At 48.3% G+C, this 25959-nt stretch overlaps 1 long non-coding RNA gene across 2 annotated transcripts; it reads left to right on the top strand.

The window, feature by feature from the left end:
* Nucleotides 1-12278: 12278 nt before the first annotated feature.
* On the top strand, nucleotides 12279-19179 carry LOC119534641. 2 transcript variants are annotated; one of them, XR_005217082.1, is made up of 5 exons: nucleotides 12279-12343; nucleotides 15378-15495; nucleotides 16894-17050; nucleotides 18361-18487; nucleotides 18688-19179. It is a non-coding gene; the product is annotated as an uncharacterized LOC119534641 (long non-coding RNA). The 2 variants fall into 2 exon arrangements; XR_005217081.1 differs by having other exon boundaries at nucleotides 18655-19179.
* Nucleotides 19180-25959: the final 6780 nt, after the last annotated feature.

The following is a 25959-nucleotide window of genomic DNA, read 5'->3' as shown; positions in this document are numbered from 1 at the left end:
CATCATCATACTAAGGCTGCCATTTTCTTACATACATTCTGTGACTAGGCATGTAATCAGTCTGTGCATACTCAATAATTAGATCATGTCTAATTACATAATCTGGGACCATTGTACTCATTATCTTAAAACATGCCCTTCTTTTGATGCTATAAAACTATCAGAATTACTGCAGTTCAGGGAGACAGACTTTGCAATGATAGGCCATCTGTTCTCCTGCTTTGAGGCTAGTGATAAAACTGTTTCTCTCTTTGAAACCCCGATGTCTTGGGAATTGGTCATCTGAGTGCATTGGGCAAAAGACTCCACCATCTTGGTCCAGTAACAAAGGGAAGTTGAGAAATGCAGTAACTGCAGAGAGATGTGAGGTCTAAGAAGAGTTTTTGTTTTGTATTTCTCTTTGCTTTGAAGACAAGTGATAAAACAGGATGTTCATATGCTGATGAAAATGGTCCAGTCAAAAAGGGAAAATCAATGAAACAGAAGAGAAGGGAGAATTGCAGGGGCAATGACCTTGAATTGGGGAGAGAATGTAGATCTTCTGCACAAGTAGACATTGACCTTGGGTAGTATGCAGAAATGGTGAGATGCAGTGGAGGAACCTTGTGCTTTCCTTGAAGAAATAGGATGCAATGATGTATACCAAATGAGAAAAAAATAGAGCTTTCTGGCTTTATTAATAATCACCAAAAATCACTGAGGAGATTGGGGCAGATCAGGCCAAAGGGTAAAGGTTGAAACTGACTGTGTGTTAAAACTTCAACTTCCATGTGAGACCAAGGGGAGATGTTTGTTTGGTGTAGGGTCTTTATTTTCCAAAAATATAACTTCTATAGTCAGTTCGTTCAAACACCACAATTACATGGAACTTTGAATAGGAAGTGAGATATGATAGTTCTGTATAGTTTAGAGTGAAATAGCAACACATTCCAAAGTAATTTGGGTGGAGCATACAAATACATATTCAGGGCCCCCCTGAGGAGCTGGGGGAGGATGTGGAGGTGTTGGATTTCCTTACCTGGATTGTTGCTCATGTTCTCACAAATATCGGGGACTGATGGCTTCACATGCTGAGCCCTCTGTCATGGGGCTTGCCCCTGTGAGCTTTTTACTGCGAAGGAGAGGCTAAACATGCTTATAATTGTGCCTAAGAGTCTCCCCGAGTGCCTCTTTGTTGCTCAGATGTGGCCCTCTCTCTCTAAGCCACCTTAGCAGGTGATCTCACTGCCATCCTCTCTACATGGGACCTCACACCCAGGGGTGTAAATCTCCCTGGCAACACAGGATATTACTCCTGGGGATGAATCTGGACCCAGCATTGTGGGATTGAGAACATCTTGAACAAAAGGGGGATGTGAAATGAAACAAAATAAAGCCTCAGTGACTGAGAGATTTCAAATGGAGTTGAGAGGTCACTCTGGTGGACATTCTTACACACTACATAGATAACCCTGTTTAGGTTTTACTGTATCAGAATAGCTAGAAGTAAATACCTGAAACTAACAAACTCCAACCCAGTATCCCTGACTCTTGAAGACGATTGTATAACAATGTAGATTACAAGGGGTGACAGTGTCATTGTGAAAACCTTGTGGATTGCACTCCCTTTATCCAGTGTATGGATGGATGAGTAGAAAAATGGAGACAACAACTAAATGAAAAATAGGGCAGGATGGGAGGGATGATTTGGGTGTTCTTTTTCATTTTTATTTTTTTTTTCTTATTCTGATTCTTTCTGGTATAAGGAAAATGTTCAAAAATAGATTGGGGTGATGAATGCACAACTATATGATGGTACTGTGAACCACTGATTGTACACCATGGATGACTGTATGGTATTTGAATATACCTCAATAAAACTGAATTTTAAAAAAATCTCTGAGAAGTCCTTTAATTAGCAAGTGGATAGAGAGCTAGATAAATCCGTATGGTGAAATACTATGCAGCAATAAAAAGGAATGGGCTACTGATACATCCAAAATGGATACATTACATTGAGCAAAAGAAGCCAGTTTATATCCTCCATGATTCCATTTATATGATATTCTGGGAAAGGCAAAACTATAGGAATAGAAAGCTGATCAGTAGTTCCCAGTGGATGAGGGCTTGGTATAGGGAAAAGAATTGACTGCAAAAGGCTGCACAAGAGACTTTTTGGGGTAATAGAACTTGTCTGTCTCCTAATTGTGGTAGTGTTTAGATAATTGCCTACACTGTGCTGGTTTGAATGTATTATGTCACCCAAAACACCATTATCTTTGATGTAATCTTGTGTCGGCAGATGTATCAGTGTTGATTAGATTATAATTCTTTGAGTGTTTCCGTGGAGATGTACCCCACCCAACTGTGGGTGATGACACTAGTTGGCTAGTTTCCATGAAGGTGTGGCCCCACCCATGCAGTGTGGGCCTTGATGAGTTTACTGGAGCACTATATAAGCTCAGACAGAAGGAGCAAGTTTGCTACAGCCTAGAGGGACACTTTGAAGAATGCACAGGAGCTGAGAGAGGAACTGCAGTTTACAGAGACATTTTGGAGATGGCCTTTGAAAGCAGACTTTTGCTTACCCCCTAGGCCATTTGCCCAAACTTTTTAAATTCTAGCATGAGATCCAGATAGACTTCTTATATACAGTGTAATCAAATAAAAAGTAAAATTCTTATCTGGACAAGGAAAGGAGAGCTACTTGGTAAAAGCCGTGTAGAGAAATAGCTAGATTTCCCCCACCCTAGGTCACCACCTTCTAGACAAACTAGGGCCCTGTTTTGCCTTTCTCCCATCCCTGACCTGGCACCAGGGAATGCTGAGAGCAGCTCTGGCCCTGAAGAGTTCCTAGGGGGGCGTTTATTAACCACAGCATCGCACAAGCCCCACTCAACCTGCAGCAGGTGTAAAGGGGCTGCTGCTGCTCCAAAGGCTGCAGTGGTGGTGGAAATAGGCCTTGTCTTGTTCACCATAGAATCCCCAGGACATAGACCTTAGATGGGCATACAGTCGGTGCTCAGTGAATATCTGTTTAAGGAATGAATATTTGTATATATGTGTTCAGTAGATGTGTTGAAAGAGTGAATAACCCAAATGGTTACAATTTTAGCAAAGTGGAATTATAGTACACCCAGGATGTTGTTGGAATTGCTTCTTTCATTTAACCTTTCCCATGTGTGTCCATTGGGCACTGTCATGCCATCATTCCTTCCTTCGGATCCCACGACAAGGGGCTGGGAAGACAAGGCTGTCTCTGAGAAAGGGCCTGGCTATGTGTGGGACCCGACCCCTTCCCTCCCTGGAATGTTCCTTATGGTTGAGCAGATTGTTGCTGCCAGGATGGAGCAGTTTTCCCCTGAAACATGGCAGCCCACCCCTTCTTCCTCTTGGTAGGGAATTTTCTCTGTCTTGTTCACTGATGTATTTCTGGTGTCTACAACAGGACCTGGCAAATAGTAGGTGCTGAGTAAATATTTGATGAGTGAATGTTGGATAAACTGGCTGGAACCCAGTCCTTCAGGGGAAAACTGCTCCATCCTGGCAGCAACAATCTGCTCAACCATAAGGAACATTCCAGGGAGGGAAGGGGTCGGGTCCCACACATAGCCAGGCCCTTTCTCAGAGACAGCCTTGTCTTCCCAGCCCCTTGTCGCAGGATCCGGAGGAAGGAATGATGGCATGACAGTGCCCAATGGACACACATGGGAAAGGTTAAATGAAAGAAGCAATTCCAACAACATCCTGGGTGTACTGTAATTCCACTTTGCTAAAATTGTAACCATTTGGGTTATTCGCTCTTTCAGCACATCTACTGAACACATATATACAAATATTCATTCCTTAAACAGATATTCACTGAGCACCGACTGTGTGCCCATCTAAGGTCTATGTCCTGGGGATTCTATGGTGAACAAGACAAGGCCTCCTGCCTCCACAGAGCTTATAATCTAAAAACATGTAAGCATAGAGAAATTTCTAAAAACATATAAGCATAGAGAAATTTCTAAAAACTTATAAGCATAGAGAAATTTCTGGAAAGTTACACACCAACTCATTAATAGAAAGTGGCTGTTTAACAGGGAACATGATTGCATTATCAATACTAATAATAGGAACAACCACTAGGAAAGCAGAGATAGATCTTGCGGAGAGAGGCAGAAGGGTATAGTGGTTAGGAGTGCTGACTCCAGAGCCGGACAGCACAGATGTGATCCTGGCTCTGGATTCCCTCACTGGGTGTTCTTGTGTGTGTCATTTCACCTCTTCATGCCTCGATGTCCTCATCTGTAAAGCAGGGATGCCTAAACCTTCAGCCTATTTCAGGATTAGGTGAGATAAGGTATAACCACTTGTTTTAGTTTGCTAAAGCTGATGAAATGTAATATACCAGAAATGGATTGGCTTTTATTTTTAATTCAGTTTTATTGAGATATATTCACATACCATACAATCATCCCTGATGTACAATCAACTGTTCACAGAACCATCATGTAGTTGTGCATTCATCACCCCAATCTATTTTTGAACATTTTCCTTACACCAGAAAGAATCAGAATAAGAATAAAAAGTAAAAGTAAAAAAGAACACCCAAGTCATCCCCCCATCCCACCCTATTTTTCATTTAGTTTTTGTCCCCATTTTTCTACTCGTCCATCCATACACTGCATAAAGGGAGTGCGATTCACAGGGTTTTGACAATCACACTGTCACCCTTTGTAATCTACATTGTTATACAATCATCTCCAAAAGTCAAGGCTACTGGGTTGGAGTTTGATAGTTCAGGTATTTACTTCTAGCTATTCCATACATTAAAACCCAAAAAGTATTATCCATATAGTGCATAAGAATGTCCACCAGAGTGACCTCTTGGCTCCATTTGAAATCTCTCAGCCACTGAAGCTTTGTTTCATTTTGCATCCCCCTTTTGGTCAAGAAGATGTTCTCAATCCCACACACCAGGTCCAGATTCATCCCCAGGGGTCGTATCCTGTGTTGCCAGGGAGATTTACACCCCTGGTAGTCAGGTCCCACGTAGGAGGGAAGGCAGTGAGACCACCTGCCACAGTGGCTTAGTTAGAGAGAGAGGGCCACACCTAAGCAACAAAGAGGCACTCAGGGAGAGACTCTTCGGCACAATCATAAGCAGGTTTTGCCTCTCCTTTGCAGCAACAAGCTTCATAATGGATTGGCGTTTACAATGGGGATTTATTAACTTACAAGTTTACAGTTCTCAGGCCATGAAAATGTTCAAATCAAGGTACCAAGTGGTGATGCTTTCTCCCTGAAGGCCATCTACTGGTGATTTGGGACTCCTCTGTCATATGGCAAGACACATGCCAATGTCTGCTGGTCTCTCTCTTCTCTACAGGATTTCATTGCTTCCAGCTTCTGGCTTCAGTGGCTTCATCTCTGTTTCTGTGGTTTCTCTCTGTTTTGTGTGTCCTCTCTCAGCTTCTCTGGCTTTTCTCTCTCAGCTTCTCTGTGTTTGTCTGAATTTCATCTCTTATAAAGGACTCCAGTAAGAGGATTAAGACCCATCTGGGTCATGCCTCAACTGAAATAACCTTATCAAAAAGCCCCATCCACACCACCCAAACCATTACACAGCTCATAGCCCATGGCCTGCTCTCTGTAGGCATTTGCCTTGTGGCCTTGGGAGCATCCTGTCACCTCTATGGGGCAGGTTCTATTGTCCTCACCCCCATTTGACAGGTGAGGAAACCAAGACTCACCATATGAAGTCATTTCTCCAAGTTCCCATAGTGAGGAAGGGGCAGGACTGGGATTCAAACCCAGGTAGTCAATGCCCTTTGGACCATTTCAGCTTGCTCAGGGAGCGTGTAGCATGTTCCTAAATGAAAAAGAAGATGCATTCCCAACCTAGGGACCCTAGCCTGGATCTGGTGAGTGAAGTAGAGTCAGCAGATCCCTGAAAGACACTTTTCTTACTTACCCCCTAGGCCATTTGCCCAAACTTTTTAAATTCTAGCATGAGATCCAGATAGACTTCTTATATACAGTGTAATCAAATAAAAAGTAAAATTCTTATCTGGACAAGGAAAGGAGAGCTACTTGGTAAAAGCCGTGTAGAGAAATAGCTAGATTTCCCCCACCCTAGGTCACCACCTTCTAGACAAACTAGGGCCCTGTTTTGCCTTTCTCCCATCCCTGACCTGGCACCAGGGAATGCTGAGAGCAGCTCTGGCCCTGAAGAGTTCCTAGGGGGGCGTTTATTAACCACAGCATCGCACAAGCCCCACTCAACCTGCAGCAGGTGTAAAGGGGCTGCTGCTGCTCCAAAGGCTGCAGTGGTGGTGGAAATAGGGGGCCAGCCATGAACCTTTGGGGAGTTTCCTGGTCAGTCCACCAGTCATATGCCTCTCACAGGACAACAGGGCTCCAAGGAGCACTGGGCCAGCCCAGGTGAATGTCCAACTCCTGCAGATGGCTGTTGGCCAGTCTTCCTAAATGGCCTCTCCAATAGCCGCTGTTTATTCCTGAAGTCCATGAGAGAGTGACAGCCCCTGGTAGCCCCCTGGGAGGCCCTGTTTCTTAAAGCCCTGGTATCAGATTCATTGGGTATTTCCTAAAATGCAGAACTCTGGGCCTCCCTCCAGATCCACTGAGTCAGAATCGAAGGGATGGGCTAGACCGTGGATTTTCAAAAATATCCCCAGGTGAATTTTAAAAATAGACTATTTTTTAGAACCATTTTAGATTTACAGAAAAATTGAGAAGATAGTACAGAGTTCCCATATATCCTGCAGCCAGTTTCCCCTATTATTAACATCTTGAATTAGTATGATACATTTATTATAATTAACGATACAATAGTGACACATTATCATTAACTAAAAGCCCAGTCAATTCATATTTCCTTCATTCTGACCTAATTTCCTTGTTCTGTTCCAGGATCCCACATTTTATTGTGTTGTCCAGGCATATAGGCTCCTCTTGCTTATGGCAGTTTCTTGGACATCCCTCATTTTTGGTGACCTTGACAGATTTGAGAACTGGTGTTCGGATTTGCTAATGCTGCCTTTTCACAAAACACCAGAAATGGATTGGCTTTTATAAAAGGGGTTTATTTGGTTACACACTTACAGTCTTAAGGCCATAAAGTTTCCAAGGTAATGCATCAACAATTGGGTACCTTCACTGTAGGATGGCCAATGGTGTCCAAAAACCTCTGTTAGCTTGGAAGGCATGTGGCTGGTGTCTGCTTGCTCCCAAGTTGTGTTTCAAAATGGAGAGCTCCAAAATGTCAATGTCAGCTTCCAACGGCAGTCTTCAAAATGTGTCTCTCAGCTGCAGCTCCTCTCTTAGCTCCTATGCATTCTGCAAAGTGTCCCTCTTGGCTGTAGCAAGCTCACTCCTTCTGTCTGAGATTATATAGTGCCCTAGTATACTAATCAAGGCCCACGCTGAATGGGCAGGGCCACACCCCCATGGAAATTATCCAATCGGTGTTAGCACCTACAGTTGGGTGGGTCACATCTCCATGGAAACACTCAAAGAATTACAGTCTCATCAATGCTAATATGTCTGCCCACACAAGACTGTATCAAAGATAATGGTGTTTTGGGGGACATAATACATTCAAACCGGCACATTCCACCCCCTGGACCCCAGGATGACATGATCTCTCCATATACAAAATACATTCATCCCATCTCAATATCCCAAAAACATAAATCATTTCAGTAACAAGATCCCATCACAATCAGTTATAAGCATGGTCTATCCAAGAGCAAAGTTCCCCTCTGGCTCTGTACCTGTGAAACATAGAACAAGTTATCTGCTTCCAATATACAAAGGTGGGGCAGTCATAGGGTAAACATTCCCATTGCCATAAGGAGAAACTGAAAGGAAAACAAGGTTTAAGGGAAAATAGTCCCTAAATCCTGCAGGGCAAACTCCATTAAATTTCAAAGTCTGAGAGTCATTTATCCTTGGGGCTTGAGAGAGCAGCAATCCCACACTTTCCAAAGGCTTATGCAATAGCCCTTTTCTCTCCAAACACTGGGGTGAGTGCTCCAACATACCCACACACTGGGGAGACCACCTTCTTCTTGGCCCCACCCTCCTCAAACATTGGGTGCCACCCAGATTCTCTTCCATCTCTGGGGCACACGCTCAATCCCCTTAGAACAGTGGGGTGGCTCTCCCCAGTCCCCTGGAATGTGCTTCACCCTCTTTTGAGGCCTGAGGTGGCAACACCTTTCCTGGACATCTAGGTGGAAGGCCCACCCTCAATCTCCGGGGCAAACTCACCCTTCCCATGCATGTGGGCCACTCCGCAATCCCAGTCCAAGGCCTCTTGACTCCAGACTTCAACCTCCATGGCTCTGTCTTTGAAGAAATTTTTCCTTCAATTTGTTCCTTGTCTGTCTCCTCCAGTCCAGACTGGCAGTGCCTCCATCTATAAAGATCTTGCAAAAATTCTGTTGGCTTCCATGAAGCACACAGAGTCAAAGCCTTCAGACACTAGGGCTTTCCACAAATCCTTTCTAGATAACTCCTTCTCCAATCCTGGCTTGTTCTGAAATGGTGGCTGGGTTCCATGTTTGGTTAAATTCTCATATTTGGCTGCAGCTTCTGGGGTTCCACCCCCGGAAATCCTGGAATTTTCCAAACTATCAGTTCCTGGTTTCTTTGAACCCAAGAGTTCAGTTCTAAGTTTATCTCTCTCCACTTGCATTTTACTATAAGCTGCAAGGAGAAGCCATGCTAAATCCATGACTTTTAGTTTTGAAATCTCATCAGCCAAGTATCCCGGCTCATCACTCTCAAATTCTTCCTTCCATCCAACATGAGGACTCATTTTTGCCAAATTTTCTGCCACTTTAAAACAAGGATCACCTTTCATCCAATTTGCAGCAACACATTCATTATTTCTGTTCAAGACCTCATCAAAAGTATCTTTAGAGTCCATATTTCTACAAACAGTCTCTTCAAAGCTGGTTTAGCCCTTTTCTATCAAGCTCCTCACAATTCTTCTACAAAGAGATTGAAAGTAAAAGGGTGGCAAAAGATATTTCACGGAAACAGTAATCAGAAGAGAGCTGGAGTGGCTATATTACTGTCAGATAAAATAGACTTTAAGTCAAAAAAGATTATAAGACACAAGGATATTATATATTGATAAAACATTTAATGAAAAAGATAAAATGATTACAAACCTATCACCTCATAACAGAGCTCCCAAATATATGAAGCAAAAATAGACAGAATTGAAGAAAGAAACAGATACTTCTACAATAATAGTAGGAGAATTGAAAGCACCCCTTTCAGTAATTCATAGAACACCTAAAGAGAAGATCAACAAGAGAACAGAGGACTTGAACAATACTATTAACCAGTTAGACTTAATAGACATATATGGAGCATATACGGACCAACTCTACCGAACAGCAAGAGAATACAAATTCTTCTCGAGTGCACATGGAAAATTTTCTGAAATAGACCAGATGTTAGGTCACAAATCACATCTTAATAAATGCTACCATATCAGATTCATACAAAGTATCTTCTCAGACCACAATGGAATAAAGTTAGAAATCAATAACAATTAAACCTGGAAATTTTACAAATACATGGGAATTAAACAATACACTATCAAACAACCAATGGGTCAAAGAAGAAATCACAAGGGAAACTAGAATATATATTGAGATGAACAAAATCACAATATACCAATGCTTATGTGATGCAGCAAAGGCAGTCCAGAGAAGGAAATTTATAGCTCTAAATACCTATGTTTAGAAAGAAGAAAGATCACAAGTCAATAACTTAACTTCACATCAAAAGAAACTAGAACAAGACCAAACTAAACCCAAAGTTAATGGAAGGAAATAGTAAAGATTACAGCAAAGATAAATAGAGAAGAGAAAAACAACAGAAACAATCAACAAAACCAATTTTTTTAAAGATAAAAATGCTCAGAAAACTAGGGATAGAAGGGAACTTTCTCAACATGATAAAGGGCATTCATGGAAAAAAAAAAACAAAGCACCACAGCAAATATCATATTCAGTGGTGAAAATTCTAAAGCTTTCCCCCTAAGATCAGGAACAAGACAAGGATACCCATTGTCACCAGTGTTACTCAATGTTATACTGGAAATTCTACCAGAGCAATCAGGCAAGAAAAAGAAATAAAAGGCATCCAAACTGGGAAAGAAAAAGCCAAATTATCCCTATTTGTAAGTGACATGACCCTTACTAATAAATGAATTCAACAAAGTTGCAAAATATAAGATATGCATGTAAAAGTCAGTTGGGTTTTGTACACTTGTAATAAACAACCTGAAAAAGAAATCAAGAAAACAGTTCCCTTTATGATAGTATCTAAAAGAATAAAATACCTACCTAGGACTAAATTTAACAAGGAGGTGAAAGACTAATACACCAAAAACTACTAAATATTGCTGAAAGAAATTAAAGAAGACCTAAATAAAAGGAAAGACATCTCAGAATCGTGGATTGGAAGACAACATTAAGATGTCAATACCGCCTAAAGCTATCTATAAAGTCAATGCAATCCCTATCAAAATTCCAGCAACTTTTCTGCATGTGGAAATGGATTTGCAAGGGGCCCCAAATAGCCCAAATAATCTTGAAAAAGAAAAACTTGCAGGACTCATACTTCCTGGTTTTAAATTTACTACAAAGCTACAGTAACCAAAATGCTCATACTGACAAAGGACAGACATATAGAGCTATAGACTAGAATTGAGAGTTCATAAATAAATCCACACATCTGTGGCCAGTTAATTTTTGACAAGGGTCAAAAATAGTATCTTAAACAGTGCTGGGACAACTAGAAATCCACATGCAAAAAAATGAATGTGGCTCTCCCCATATACAAAAAATACTTCAAAATGGACCAATGACCTAAATAGAAAAGCTAATGCTATAAAACCCTTACAAGAAAATTTAGGGAAATATCTTCATGACTCCATAGTATGCAATGGATTTTCCTCAGAAAGTTAAGTATGGAATTACCACACGACTCTACAATTCTATTCCTAGGTATATACCTAAAATAATTGAAAGGAGGAACTCAAACAGATGTTTGTGTACTGATGTTCATTGCAGCATTGTACAATAGCCAAAAGGTAGAAGCAAGTCATGTGTCCATCATTTGAATGGCTAGACAAAAATGGTATATCCATATAACGGAATATTACTCAGCCATAAAAAGAAGTGAAGTGCTAGTACATGCTACAATATAGATGAAATTTGAAGATGTCACCTTGAGTGAAATAAGCCAGACACAAAAGGACAAATAGTAGTTAACTGGGGTGGGGGAGGGGGCAGTGGGGAATTATTGCTGAATTAGTATGAGTTTTGAGTTGGGATGATGAAAATAGTCTGGAAATAGATAGTGGTGACTGTTATACAGTATTGTCAACGTACTTAATGTCAAGGTATTGACCACTTAATAATCATTTTTTTAGGAAGTTAAGCAACTTGCTAATATCATACAGCCAGTAGTAACAGAGGCACTCTTCAAACCCAGACCATGCTCTTAACACTGCACAGGGACAGTGCTCTCCCTAGCATACAAGTTGTGGTACACTTCAGCCCCAGGCTGGGAGTACTCGGACGTGAGGGTGTTTCCAACTGTTGAGGAATTTGTTCATTTACTTCATCAGTCTGTCATGTGCCATCCACTATTCCAGTGGATCCACTATAGCCACCTCAAACAGGTTTTCCGCTGCTTAGAAGAGACCCACGGATGGGAAAGGATTTCCTGGGCCTCAATAACACTCCTGGCCTGGAGGACGCAGCAAGACTCAGGTATGCCGGTAGCCGGCCGTCTTCTGAACCTTCTGGAGGCTGTAAAACTTCTGGAGGGAAGCTGTCAAAATTTGGTGAGACCCGAACTCACAACACTTAAACAGCCACGCCACGTTTAGCTGGAAGTCCAGTGCTCCACATCGTACCACAGAGACATGTATCTGAGACGACCCCTTGCTCAGCCTCCGCCCGGAACCGCCCTTTTCAGCTTTCTCTCGGCGGGATGCTAGGCCTTTGCTAAAGTCTGCCGGGGCTTGAGGCGCGGATTCCGCACTCTCGGCTGATGCTGCGGATGACGGCTCTTTTCCCACGACCCCGGCACCCAGGAACCGGGGATGAGAGGTAGAAGGAAGCCCGCCGAACTCCTACGAGGTCTCCGGGATCTCGGAAGCCGGGCGCGGCGCGAACGAACTACAATTCCCAGCGGGCAGTGCGGGACCGGCGCCCGAGGATGACCCGCACGCAGGCGCGCAACCGGACGGCGGGTAAGTCGCGGGATGATGTTTGGCTTGCGGCGAGCGAAACGGGGAATATGCCCGGCCGAGTCGGGAGAGGTAATGGGGGCGCGCCCTGCCGCTCTAACTTCTCGCTGGGCGCTCTGCTACCCTCGCTCTCTGGGGGTCCGCAGGACCCGGGACGGGGGCCCGAGGGAATGGGGCGCCCCTCCTCTCCTCGGCCCATCCCCAGACTTCCGGGAGGGGATCCTGACCCCTGTCCTGGTGGGCTCGAAGAGCCCAGAGGTTCTCGGACCCTGAAGACCCAGGCGTCAGTGTTGGGACGCTGCTGGTTCGGCCCTTCCAGCTTTGGGCTTTCTGCGAGAGGGGCGGGTGGTTTGTAAAGGGCTTCCTTAGGCCCCTGTCATGTCATCATCTGGCTTGGAGGCTCTAAGGCTGCTTCACAGCCTGTCGACCTTCAGCCTCTCCCCAGGAATAGGAGAACCGGAAAGGAAACTGAGTCCCAATTGCTGCCCCTTAAATAAGTCCGTAAAGCACCAGGGATAGAGCCTGAGAGTCCTAATCCTAGGCCAGCCCTTGTGGCACAGTCAGCCATTCCCTCGCTCTCAGCCCCAGCCCCCAAGGATTCAGCTGAGCCACTGGCTGTGTATGTGTGTGGATGCCTTCAAGGGCCCTCTTCCTCTCCCTCAGTCACCTTTACCCCTTACCTCACAGGCACCTCTCAGGCTCCAACCCCTTTGCTCTTCAGTCCTCTGTCGCAGGCAGAGCATGGAGCTGCTTGAGACTGGGAACAAGGTCTGAACCTGGTCCCCTTTCCGAGGAAGCTGCTCATTTGGGTTTTGTGGCTTAGCTTGGTCATCCACAGAACCAGCCTGAGTGTCTGGGTTGGGAGTCGAGCTCCCCACCTCGATAAGCACCCAGGAAAGTGGACTCCTCTTTTCTGGCTGAAAGGGCCTCTGATGGCAAGTCTCACTACACCCATTGCCCAGAGGAGGGAACTAAAGCCTAAAGTGGGAAAAGGACTTTCCCAAGGTCACACAAAGTGGCGGGCAAAGGTGGACTAGGGGACTAGAACCCAGCCTCCTGCCTCTCCCCCCTGGACTGCTCACCTTAAGTCCCGTGCCTCTAGCCTGCCTCTCCCAGCCAGCCCTGGGAGCCAAGCCTGGAAATGGATCCCTGACCTCAGCATTCCTATTCAGTGCCACTAGCTTCACCATATTTTGACCCTTTGGAGTAGCAGTTCCCTGGCTGTTTGGGCCAGGAGTTGGGGGACCTAGGTTTTGGGTCTGCTGGCTGCCCTATGCCCACAGGCCATGATGCTGCTTGGGGCATGACTGATGGGAGTGCTGCTGTTCTCCCAGTTGGTGCTGAAACTACCCTGGACCCAGGTGGGGTTATCCCTGCTGCTCCTCTACCTGGGCTCTGGCTGCTGGTGCTTTATCTGGATGTTTGTCAACACTCTCAGGTGTGATGTCTTGTGAGTTCCACATCTACCCCTTCGCTCAATCTCCCATGACCTGCCAGGTTTCTAATCCCCCAAATCTCCCCAGGTCTGACCCTATAGCCTCTGCCAGCACAGGGCATCAGGACCCCAAAGGCGCAGCTTTGCTCCACACACTTTATGTGGCAGTACTTAGTACCTCCATCTGCAAGGTCAAAATCTCCTCTTGGGGAATTGTGCTGAGTTCCCTAGCCTGGAGCAGGCTTGGGGCCTAGGTTATCCGTTGAACACCCAGGTGTGTTGCATGGACACCTGCAGCTCCTGAGAGGTTGAAGACCTATCCTCTGAGAAAGGCCCTGCCCTTGGGTTGGCATGAGTCAGGGAGGGCATGAGGGGCACTGACATCCTAAAGCAGGGCCCTGAGTCAGATGTCTTGGAGAACCCACTCCCCCAGGAAAGTCAGACATGGTCCACAGGGGCATCCTGTACCGAAAATACCTGCTTTCTCCTCCTCTGTGCCAGAGGCTGGGCTGGGCTCTGGGACCCAGTGGGAACAAGGCAGGTCCACTCCTCGGCCAGGCTCAGACTGGTCAGGGAGATAAGAAGGGTACACAGTAAAGCCCTAAACTGGCAGTGCCATGTGGACAGAGACCCTGGTGGACTCGCTCTAATGTGTCCCCGTGCCCAGCAGTGACCTGTACCTAGAATAGGTGGCTGAGCATTTGTCCATCTGCATTGATTACAAAATGAGATGAGTGACCATGGTGCTGAGCAGAGGGAGTGTGGAGCAAGGAGAGGTAGCCTCAGGTCAGGGGCTTGGGAACCAGAGAGGCCTCTTGGAGGAAAAGTAGTCGTACTTGAATTGCACCTCCAAGGAAGTGAGAAGAGGGTATTCTAACCAGAGGGAACAGCGTCAACAAAGGCAGCAAGGTCTGAGAGCTGTGAGAATTCTGGGGGTCAGAAACTGGAGGGGTGGGGGGGGTGCAGAGAAGGGGGATGTTTCCAGGTGGTTCCACAAACACTGAACTTGCTCTGTGCTTGGCGCTGAGCAGGATACAGGGGAGGAGACAGTGAACAAGACAGAGTCCCCCCCTTGGCAAACCCATCCTTTATTTACTGTGGTAATGAGTGGTGGGGGACAAGTTCAAATCAGGGGCTTTGAGGGGCCCAAAATTAGGAGTTTGAACTTTAACTTGGGGACCAGGAGACCCCTGCAAGGCTTCTGACAGAGTAGCGGGTTCAGAGCAGAGCTTAGAGGGTAGAAGTTGAACTGTGGAGCCAGAGAGGCTTGGTGTTGATATCCTGGGTTGGCTATATCCCATCTAGGAAGCCCTGGACAAGCCATTGTCCCACTGGGGCCTCAGTTTCCTCCTCTGTACAGTACGGAGAGTAATCATGCCAGTCTCTGCTCATTGTTGTGAAGAATCAATGAGGTGATGCACGTTGTGGGGCTTACGCAGTACCTGGCAGGCAGATGGTGCTCAGAAGTGGCACACCCTGGGCTGGCTGGAGTGTTAGCCCCCACCCCCACTCCCCAGCAGTCATGGCTCCTTTGCTGTCACACAGGGTGACCTGGTGCTCCTAAAAGTGAAGGCAAAAGTGTGGCAGTACCTGCAGCTGCAGTGGACAATGCCCATTTTGTTTACTTTGGTGGTTCCATGCTATCCTGACAAGACAACTCTGATCTTACAGGGCACAGACATGCATTGGAACTTCTGGCAGCTGGAAGACTACTTGAGCAGCATGGCCAACTTCCTGTAAGCCCAGGGCCTGGCCTCAGGAGATGTGGCTGCCCTCTTCATGGAGAACAGTGAGTTTGTAGACCTGTGGCTCGGCATGGCCAAGGTGGGCGTGGAGGTGGCACTCATCAGCACCAACCTCCAGAGGGGCACCCTGCGCCACTGCCTGACCACCTCCAGGACACGGGCCCTCATCTTTGACAGTGAGATGGTCCCCAGTGAGCTCCAGGGAGGGAGCAGTGGTGGTGGAGTGTCCCTTAGGACCTTGTGCCGCCCACCCACCCCCCAGGTGGCAGAGGCTGTGTGGCTCAGTGGGCAAGGGCAGGAGCCCTAGAGTCAGACCACCTGGGCTCTGCTGCTGGTAAACTGCAGATACTAGTAAGAGATGTGAATTCTCTGAACTTCAGTTTCCTGAGACCGTTGGTTCCTCCCTTGCCCTGTTTTCAAGAAGATACTTCACTTGAAGTGCTAAGCACAGTGTGGGATGCTGGGCAAACACCCAGATATAATGAGACTCATTAGGCCTCATTTGCCTCATCTGTAAAATGGGAACACAAATCCATTCCCTGCTGTCCTCAGAGCTTGTGTTTTATTTGCTAGTACATTGAGCACTGACAGTGCGCTGAGCTTGGTACTTTAGAACAGCAGCTTTAATCTTCACAAAGATAGGGTAAGGTAGAGATTGTCATATAGGTTTTATGGATGAGGAGACTGAGGTTCAGTGGAGTTTGAGGAACTCACCAAGGTCACACAGCTGGTGAGTGGAGGGTTTGATCTTGAGCTTGACCACAGTGTCTGTGTTCTTTCTCCCGACACTGCTGTGGTGGTAGGATAATAGGGAAGGTTATTAAGATGCAGAAAGGGGAAGATTTAGTGGGGAGAGGGGAGAGGTTTGGACAAACATGAGGAAGCCAGAGGGAGTGGGGCTGAGCAGGCCAGGACTGGCCCATGCCCAGGGCACAGGATTATCTGGGTGTCTGTGCAGGACCCAGGGGAGCCTGAGAGAAGGTTCCCACTCTCTGAAGGGGCTCGAAGGCTGCTGGACTCTGACCCCCCCATTTCTCCCTTCTAACTAGACCCCATGGAGTAGTTAGTACAGCAGTGAAGTGCTCAAACCTTGGTGTGAGGCAGAAACTGGCATTGCATCCCAGGTCCAGCACATTATAGCTGTGAGTAAGACCTCCGATTCTCACAGCCTCCACTTCCTCATCTGAAAAATCAGCTGTTACTGTACCTACTTCATAGGGCCATGTCTGAAGGAGAAGGCATGTAAGAAACCTGCTGTGATGAGAGCCAGCTGCTAATGGGGATGTTGCTGCAATCAGCAACTTTCTTGGTATGAAGTTCCATGTGGGCTTTTCCAGGTGGTCCAGTCTCCCCTGACAACACGGCTGGCACTGACCTGAACAGAGGTCCTGGGACAGGGGGTTTCCTGGACTAGCTGCTGACCTGCCCTGTCTCCCCTACAGCTGTCTGTGAGATCCCTGCTGGCCTGGGTCCCTCACTGAGCCTCTTCTGCTCCGGCTCCTGGGAGCCCAGGGCAGTGCCTTCTGGCACAGAGCACCTGGACCTCTACTGGAAGATGCCCCCAGCACCTGCCCAGTTCCCCTGAGAAGGGCATCACAGGTGGGTTCCTCACCCCCACAGAGGGGTTCCAAGATGGGCTGAGGACAGAGCACTGACATTGGGGCCAGAAAACTGGGTACTTCCATGGGACACTCCAGGGGTCACTGAAGGGTTAATGGGCTAGTGTATGTGAAAGTGCCCAGCACACAAAATCCAGTTCTTTGATTTGTTGAGCGAGCCTTCATTTATGCCTGACATGAGTAGGAAGCTGCTGTGTCCGAATTTTGGCTGGGGGAGGGGGTGAGAGGCAAGACTTTCAATAGTCATCAAGCCCTTTTTCAGTGTAAGACATGCTGGGTCTTCTCCTTGATCTCCCTGCACTGGCTGCCTTCTCCTCCACCTCTTCCAGGCAGCCTTCCGGGGCTGCACCTCTCTCCCCCTATACCCCAGCCTGCCTTGCCCCTTTGGCTCTCACACTTTCCTTGTGAAACTGCTCAGCTTGATGCATTGACTAGTGGCTCAGAGCTTAGACTGTCAAGTCAGATCTGAGTTCATATCCCAGCTCTACCTCTTACCTTCTGTTACTCTGGAAATCTGACTTTTTATTCCCTCAGCCATAAAACTGAGGACAGTAAAAACACCTAGTTTATAGGATGGCTCTGAGGATCGAAAAGGTAACAGTGGGTAAAGCCATGCAGCTAGAGTGTGGCAAGAAGTGCTCAGTTAGTGGTCATGGTCATTCTTATTTAAGCTCCCTTGCATGCATGTCCTGTCTCCTTGGTGCTTTTGTCAGCTGCCTGAGGGCAGAGACTGTGGCTGATTCACCCTGGTGCCCTCATGGTGCCCAGCCTAGGGCTGGCATATGGCAGGCATTCAGAGAGCATGAGATGGTTGCTATTTAATATGCAGAGTCATCCCACAGAATTCCTGACCTCATGTGTGGTGGGATTGAACCTCATTCAGAAATGACAATGTGATGGTCCCTGTTCAGGCATGAAGGGGGGGAGGGTAAATAAGTGGTCACTGTTGTAGAAGCTGCACAGTCTCTTCCTCCACCTGGAACATCCCACTTCCTGCATAATGCCTACCCACACTCTTAAGGCTTGGCATGGGCATCACCTCCTTCAGGAAGCCCACCCTCGGGCTCCCACCTCCCCTCAAGCCTGGGTCAGGTGCCTCTGCTGTGTGTTGACAGGTCCTGTGCTTCCCACCCTCATCCCAGCACTTTGTGCATGGTACTGGAATTGCCTGTGCACTCATCTAACTGTCCCATTAGGCTGTGACCCCCCCCTCTAGGGCTGAGACTGTGCCCATCTTAGTCCCTCTTGTATCCCTAGGCTTGGTCCAGGCACAAGTCTTGGTTTTCACAGGTGGGCGACTGTGGCTTCAACAGCTGCATCCTGACCTTCGTGTACCCCATCCGGCTGGTGCATGTCAATGAGGACACCTTGGAGCTGATCTGGAGGCCTGGTGGTGTCTGCGTTCCCTGCCAACCAGGTCTGTGTGGGGCTGGAGTTGGGGTTGTTCCAGGAGAGAAAGAGCACAGGTGCCGGTGGGTGGGGAGCCCTGTTCTGACCAGTGGCCATCAGTCAGTTCTTCTCTTAGTTCTACAAGTTTTCATTTCTTTTATCCATTCATTCCTTCACCATCCATCTCTCCATCAGTCCATTCATTTGTTTTCGTGTTGACTCGAGAAGACTCTCCAGGCTGCCTGGGTTTGATCCCGGCTCAGCCACTTGGCTCTGGGACACGGACAAGTTATTCAGCCTTTCTCCCTGAGTTTCCTCATCGGCAAATGGGGATGAAAGCAGCACCCGCTCCATCAGGCTGACCTGAGGATTAGCTGTGACAGTGTAAAGCTCCTCCAGGCACAGACGAGGGGCTCGGTGAGCACTAGCTTTGCTCAGACTGTCCACGTGGAACTTGGCCACCCATTGTTTATTTGTTCATCTTCCCATGCATTCAGTGACAGACATTACTGAGGGTCTACCAGTGTCAGAGATGCCCAGATAAGCTCCCTGCCCTGAGGGTGCTCCTGGGCTACGGGGAGAAATGGGGCATTTCCTGGGAAGCAGTGTGAATGGAAGTTAGATCAGGACACAGGGTGTGTTCAGGGGTGGAAGGAACAGGTGGAAGAGACAACCTGGGGGTGTTTCCAAATCCGACTCTGCCTTCCCTGCCCCCAGGTGAGCCAGGGCAGCTGTGGGCCACATCCTCCAGCAGGGACCCCCTGCGCCGCTTCGACAGCTACCTCAACCAAGGTGACAGTAACAAGAAGATCACCAAGGATGGCTTCAGGAAAGAGGACCAGGCCTACCTCACCTGTGGGCGGACACCTCTCCCCAGCTCTTCACAGCCCCTTCCTCCCTTAGTAGCCCCTTCCTGGGGGAGAGAGGAATGAGGGGAACTCCCCGCCGCCTTCAGAGAACACCTCCCGAGGGCTCCCCCACTTCCAGGCCTTGTGGTAAACGAATCCTTGGGATCCAGCGAGGACTGCCTGGTCTACACCTCTGAGTCAGGAGCCAGGGCAGGCCCAAGCTCTGCCACACACCACCCCTCCCTGGGCGATGTGCTGGTGATGGACGAGCTGGGCTGCCTGTGCTTCTGAGACAGCACTGGGGACACGTTCCACTGGAAGGAGAGAACGTGTCCGCCATGGAGGGCACACTCAGCTGCCTGCGGGACGTGGCCAGTGTGGCCGTTTATGGTGTCGAGGTGCCAGGTGTGTGGGGGAAGGCATGGGTGGGCAGGTGGAGGGTCAGCTGGCCAGTACCACCCAGGGGCTCCCTGCCACCAGCTGCTCACTGTCCACCTTACTGCCTCCGGGAACTGAGGGTCAGGCCAGAATGGCTGCTCTGGCCAACCCCACTGGCAGCTGTGACCTGGAGCACTTTGCTCAGGTCCTGGAGAAGGAGCTGCCCCTGTACACATGCCCCATCTTCCTGTGCTTCCTGCCTGAGCTGCACAAAACAGGTCTCTCCCAAAACCCACTCCAACTCTCAGGTTTCAGATCTAGCCCCTTGCATGTTTACTTCTAGAAAAGCCTGGGTGGCTGTCATTTGACCTTTACCCACAGCCTTACTGGGTCATGGTAAACTGACCTCCCATTGTATGTGTGAGCAGACTGAGCCTTCCGAGAGAGGAGGTTCCTTCATTTGTTAATGGAACAAATATCTGTTGGGTGCCTACTAGGAACCAGTCACTGTGCTAGGCCTTGGGGATACAGGTAATAAGTTTTGACAGGGCCTTTGCCTTCTTGAAGGTTCTAGAGTAGTTCATGGAGCTGTAGGAATTCCTAAGATATATGCAATGAAGTGACCAGGCTGTCCACAAAGCAGATGAAAGGGGTTTGGCCTACTGCTGGGATAACTGGGAAGTTCCCCTGGAAGGAAATGTTTAAGCTGAGACAGGAATGCAAAGGAAGATTTTATGGAGGGAGGGAGGCATTCCAGGCTGTGGGAACAGCGAGCACAAAGCTCCTGAAGCAGGAAGGAGCTTGGGAACTGGAGGAATGAAAGGAGGCCCTGAAGCTGGAGCAGAGATGTGAGGGGTGGGCCGAGGAGTGTGGTGGGATAGAGAGGCCAGCAGGGGCCAGAACCCAGGACAAGAGCTCAGCTGCTGTGTGCAGGGGAGAGGACTATAGGTGGGGAGAGGAGTGCAAGGGCTGTCACAGACATCTGGGTGAGAGACGAGCAGTTTGCCCTCTCCCACCAGCAGGGCAATGCCATCCTTCCAGCTGTTGCTCTGCTGAGGCCTCTTGGAAGTTCTCTGGTGGGTGCCTAGAAGCACTGAGGCTTGTGCCCAGACCCTGGCCCTTCCTGGCTCTCCCCACTACTCAGCCTCTGACCACTTCTGCCTGGGTGCCTCCCATGGGGTCCTCATGGCAACTCCTGCCCCCTGGTGAAAGCCTTTCCCTGATGATCTGGCCCCTGCCCAGTAGCGGGCACCTAGGCCTCTGAAGCAGGGGGTGGGTCTTGGGCTTCAGTGTAGCCCAGGGTGGGGACGCTAGTGCTGAACTCTTGACCAAGACTGGGAGTTTCCCGAGGATTGGATGGCCACTGTGGCTTCTTGTCCAGAAGAGACAGGAAGCTATCAGACTTAGGATTTCAGATAGGCTTTGCTGCAGAACAAACCACCACAAAACCTAATTATAGCCTAAAATAATGACTGTATTTGCTCATGAGTCTAAGAATTGGGGGTGAAGCTCAGCTCAGCGGTCCTTCAGTTGGCCTCACCTGGGGTCGTGCAAAGAGCTGCAGTCATGTGGTGACTCAGCTGCGGCTGGAAAGTCTAAGGTGGCATTACTCCACGGCAGGCTCTCAGCTGGTGGGTTTTGCAGCATTGCCCAACAGATCTTTCTGAGTGATGGAAAGGTTTCACATGGGGTATATTGAGGAGAGCCACCTGGCAGAGGAGAGACTGCAGAGAGCAAGGAGGAATGCGAGCAGGTTGCCCTGGGTAGGGCAGGGAAGGTTTGGGGAATCTTCAAAGGCCACAGAGGAGTTTTGACTTGTTGGGACTCAGTGCTGTGAGTAGTAGGGAGCCATGGAAGGCTCTTGGGCTGAAAAGTGACAGCCAGACCCCAAGAAAGCAAGCCCTGCCCCTTATGGAACAGGGTGGATGGTCCCTCTGAACCTGCCGGTGTGCAGGGAGCTGCTGCAAGTGCCTTCTGTGTGCAGGTCGAGCTTCTGTGTTGTGACTCAGCCCATGCGTGCCCTTCAGTGTGCCCAGTGGCTGCGTGCCCCAGGTCTGTGCTGCACGTACCAGCCAGTAGGGTGCTGGGCTGCTGGGGGTGGTGGAGACGGGGCAGTATGGAGGGCACTGGGAGGTGAATGTGTGGTAGAAAAGGGGGGGCAGGCAAGGAGGCAGGGGAGGGGCGGTAGGGAAGAAGTGGGGCAGAGACCCCGGCCCCAGGTCACCGGGCTTTCCCTGCTAGTGTCAGGATCTTAGATCACTAGGATGTTTAGGTTTTCATTAGCCCGGTAAAAGAAGGGGATGCAGGGATTGTTGCCCAGGCCCAGGTGATGTTCCAGCTCTTCCATCTGCTCCTTCATGGCCACTTTTTCATCCATGAGGTGGATGACCCGTTCCTGGAGCCAAAATGACAGGGTCAGGGCACAGCAGCGATCTGCCCCCAACCCTTGTTGGTCCATGTCAGGAGACACTCACTCACCTGCAGCTTTTCCATGGCCACCTGTAGGGCCTGGTAGGTCTCCCCAGACACGCTGTCCCCACTGGTCCTGGGGGGAGGAGGGGCCTCCGGCTCAGGCTGAGATGAGCTCACCTGGAGTGACAAGTGCTGGAGGTGAACATTTTGCTCCTTCAGCTGCCCCTGCAGATGTGCATATTCTTTTTAGAACCGGCTACAGCCAAGTTCAGAAAAGCCACCTGCAGGCAAGAAGTGCTTGTGTGGGGGGAATACTGAGGAAGAGGGTTACACAGTGAAGCTGAAAGGAGCCCTCCCCTCTCTGGGCCTCAGTGTGCTCACCTGTTGTTCAATGGCTGGGGTAGTGTCTGACCCACCAGCCCCCAGGGGAGGGGGAAGGACCAAGGGAAATCAGAGGGCAAGGAAACCAAGAGAAAATGTTCGTCTCCTCCCAAAGTTAAGGTAACTGATGCATAGAGATGTCAAATGAATAGTGACCAGCACAGCCCATATGGGAATCCAGGTCCTGACTGCAAGGAGCCCTCCCATCATATCACTGTCTCTTTCCCTATAACCAGGGACTCAGTGCCTCAAGCCAGGAAAATGACCTATGGGCCCAGGGTTACCCATCCTAAAGTCAGAGGAGCACTAGGGGTAATGAATAGTCCCAGGCTCTGCAGGACTCTAGGGTCACTTGTCCTCCCAGGCTGGAGCTGGCTCTCTTGTCCCCCAGAACCCCAACTTCATCCCTGTTCCAGCACTACCCATCCCCACCCCCTGCCCTGAGGATGGTGCCCGTCTACTAAGCTTTTGTCCAAACAGGGCAGGGGTTACCATTTCTTTAAGTTCTGCCAGCTTTTCCTGCAGCTGACCCAGCTTCTTGGCCACCTTTTTCTTAACATACTGTTCTCACTACAATCTCCCTTTCTACCCCCACCTCCAAAAAAGCAAACACACCAATCCCTTTGGCCACACAACATAGCAAGGATAGGATTCCCATTTTACAGCTGTGTAAATAGAAGCCTAGAAAGATCAAGTGACCTCTGAGGGTGTTGTGTGTGTGTGTGTGTGAAAGGTCAGAGCTTATCTCCTCACATAAATGCTGTACCTTCTTCTGGAAATGGCACTCTTCTGTCAGAGCCTCTGCATAGCTAGCTCTCTCTAATTGCAGAGGCTTAGTGATTCTGTAAACTGCAGGAATGGGCCCAGAAGTTAGGAGGGGCTGTCACTGGGCTTCGCCTGCTCCTGGCCACCTGGGGTTCTCCCTCCCCACACCCCACCCTCTGTAAACCTCACCTCCCCAACATGCATCTCCAGCTGCGCCCCGCTCCTCCAGGGCCTGCTGTAACTGCTGGGGCTCTCAGGGACTCCAGGCTGGAGAGGGTAACTGGATGGAGAAAAACGAGGTTTAGATCTGAGGCTGTTTCACAGGATGCAACCCCCCTCCCCAAAAGGGGTGTGAGCTAGGATCAACGAAACTAGGACTCAGCGAACTTCTCTACCCTCTTATTATTTTCATGTAGATCTTGGTTTTAATAACTAAAATCATATACATTAGTGAAAATTCAAACAATATCTAAGTGTTGACAGTAATTATTTAACAGAGGGTGATGGAATGCATGGGAAATATGTGAAGGAAACTGGGGCTGTTTAGCTCAGGAAAACAAGGGATCCCACACAAGCCCCTTTCAAGTATCTAAAAGCCTATCCTGGGGAAGAGAGAGACATTTCCTGGGTTGCTCCAGAGGGAAGGTACATGAAGAAGGAGTAGTATATAGTTCAGTGTGAAGAAACAATGGAGAAGAAGAGCTCTGACCCAACACTCTGACAGCCTGGTGGTTACTTAGCCAAAGTGTTGGCTTGGGCCCAGGGGAAAGTAAATAGAGCAGGGCCAACTTTATAATCTCTAAAATGATGGATTTCAACCAGGATGCTTGAAGGAAAAAAGCCCTATTCCTGAGATTCTGATTCTATACGTCTGGCAGGGCACTATTCTGGATTTTATCATTCTCTGGAGATTCTATAGCAGGACCAGAACATGGATCCAAAGTTCCCAGCTCTTGGCTGAAGGCCAGGATGATCCCCTAGTCCCCTGGCCCCAGCTGGATGGGACCCAGACTCCCTAGGGCTCCCAGCCCCTCACCAGTGGCATGCGTTCTGCCGTCTCCAGTTTGTTGCACAGCTCCTCCATCCCATGCTGCGTGGCTGGCTTTTCCTCGAGCAAAACCCGAAGTGCCTCTTTCAATTTTAAGTTCTGCCGCTTCAGGTCCTCTTTGTTTTTGCTGTGGCCAGTGGCGGTGGAGAAAGGCATGAATAAAGAACAGAAAGGATCACTTTGGCGATCAACCCACCTGCCCTTGGCACAGAACTATGCACCTGTGGCAGTGGAAGGGACCCTAGAAATCAAAAGATTTACAAGTGGCCGGCCAGAGAGGACATGAGTTGTCAAAGGTGACAGAAGCTGGTGGCACAGCTGGGACTAGCCTGACTCTGCACGTTTCCAAATCTGTGCTACCCTCCTCACCATGCCCACCTATAGACCCCTTCCACTTACCACCACCCTCCAGGGCTAAGGTCCCAACCTGCCTTCCCCCATCCTACCTCTCTTTATATAACTTCAGTTTGAGGTTTTCACACTCCATGGTTAACTCTTTGTTGTTCTACAAACAGAAAAGTTACATCAGCATTTAGCAAGTGCAAGGTGCAGCCAAGAACAAAAACTAACTCTTCCTCACCCTGAATCACACTACATTTTTCAAAGTATTTCTAACCCCATGTTCTCTGCTTGCAATAAGAACTCAGTAAGGATGCAAGAAGCAGGTCAAGTGAACTAATTTAGAGCTAGTAAATGGAGTTCCAGAAATATCAGATAATATCTGCTACTATTGTTATTACTATTATCATCATTGTTTGACCAGCCAACATTTGAGTCCTTTACCAGGCACCATGCAAACAAATTATAGACACAATACCGTTTATTCCTCACAACCACGATAAGTGGCAGTTACTATTATCCCCATTTTACAGACAGCAAACCCCCTGAATTAAATCCCTCGCTTAAGGTCACACAGGCAGAACTGGGATTTGAACATCCAGCTCTGTCTGACCCTATAACCACATTTTTTTCTTGTGAAGGAGGGTAGACATGAAGGGGGAAATTAAATTTGTATTTTAACCTTTTGTTCAGTCTTTGAGTGGATAATACATTCACCTGGTCCGAAGGTACAGAAGTGAAGTGTCTCCTAGTGGCCCTGTTCCTGTCCTGAGTTTTCAATGAATCCTTTAGGACACATTTTATATGTCTTCAACCATAGATAAAAATGTGAATATAAATACATACACCCCCAATTTCTACACCAATGCTGTTCTGCACCTTCATTTGTCCCTTCTCCTGGGGCCCTACCCAGGTAATGGCAGGGCTCAAACTCAGGCTCCCGGCTCCAGATCCAGTGCTCCCTCTAGGAAAGCACCCCAAACCATGTTAACTAAAGCAGGAAGAAACGTCCCCTGTTGCTTTCTAGCATCAGGGCTCTCCATCCTGCAGAAGGGACCTTTAGGCCAACTGCCCCATCAGGGAAGCTGGGGCTCACCCTGTCCATCTGCCTCAGCTGAGTGGAGACAGCAGACAGGGTCCGCTCCAGCTCTCCTATGCGCTGACAGGAAGACAGCAGGCGATTCATGAGATCCTCTGACTCTCCTGGAATGAGAGAGGCACAGAGATGGAAGCCAAAAGAAGGAATCCCACTGGAAGGCTGACCATGTGACAGGGTGAAGGATGAAGGGGTTGTCCCAGGCTCCTACCTGCTTTCTGCCTGAAGGATGA

This window comes from Choloepus didactylus, chromosome 5 (assembly GCF_015220235.1).
Source record: "Choloepus didactylus isolate mChoDid1 chromosome 5, mChoDid1.pri, whole genome shotgun sequence".
NCBI lineage: Eukaryota > Metazoa > Chordata > Mammalia > Pilosa > Megalonychidae > Choloepus > Choloepus didactylus.
Note: the sequence above shows the minus strand (reverse complement) of the source record. Positions and strands in the feature narration are given on the sequence as shown.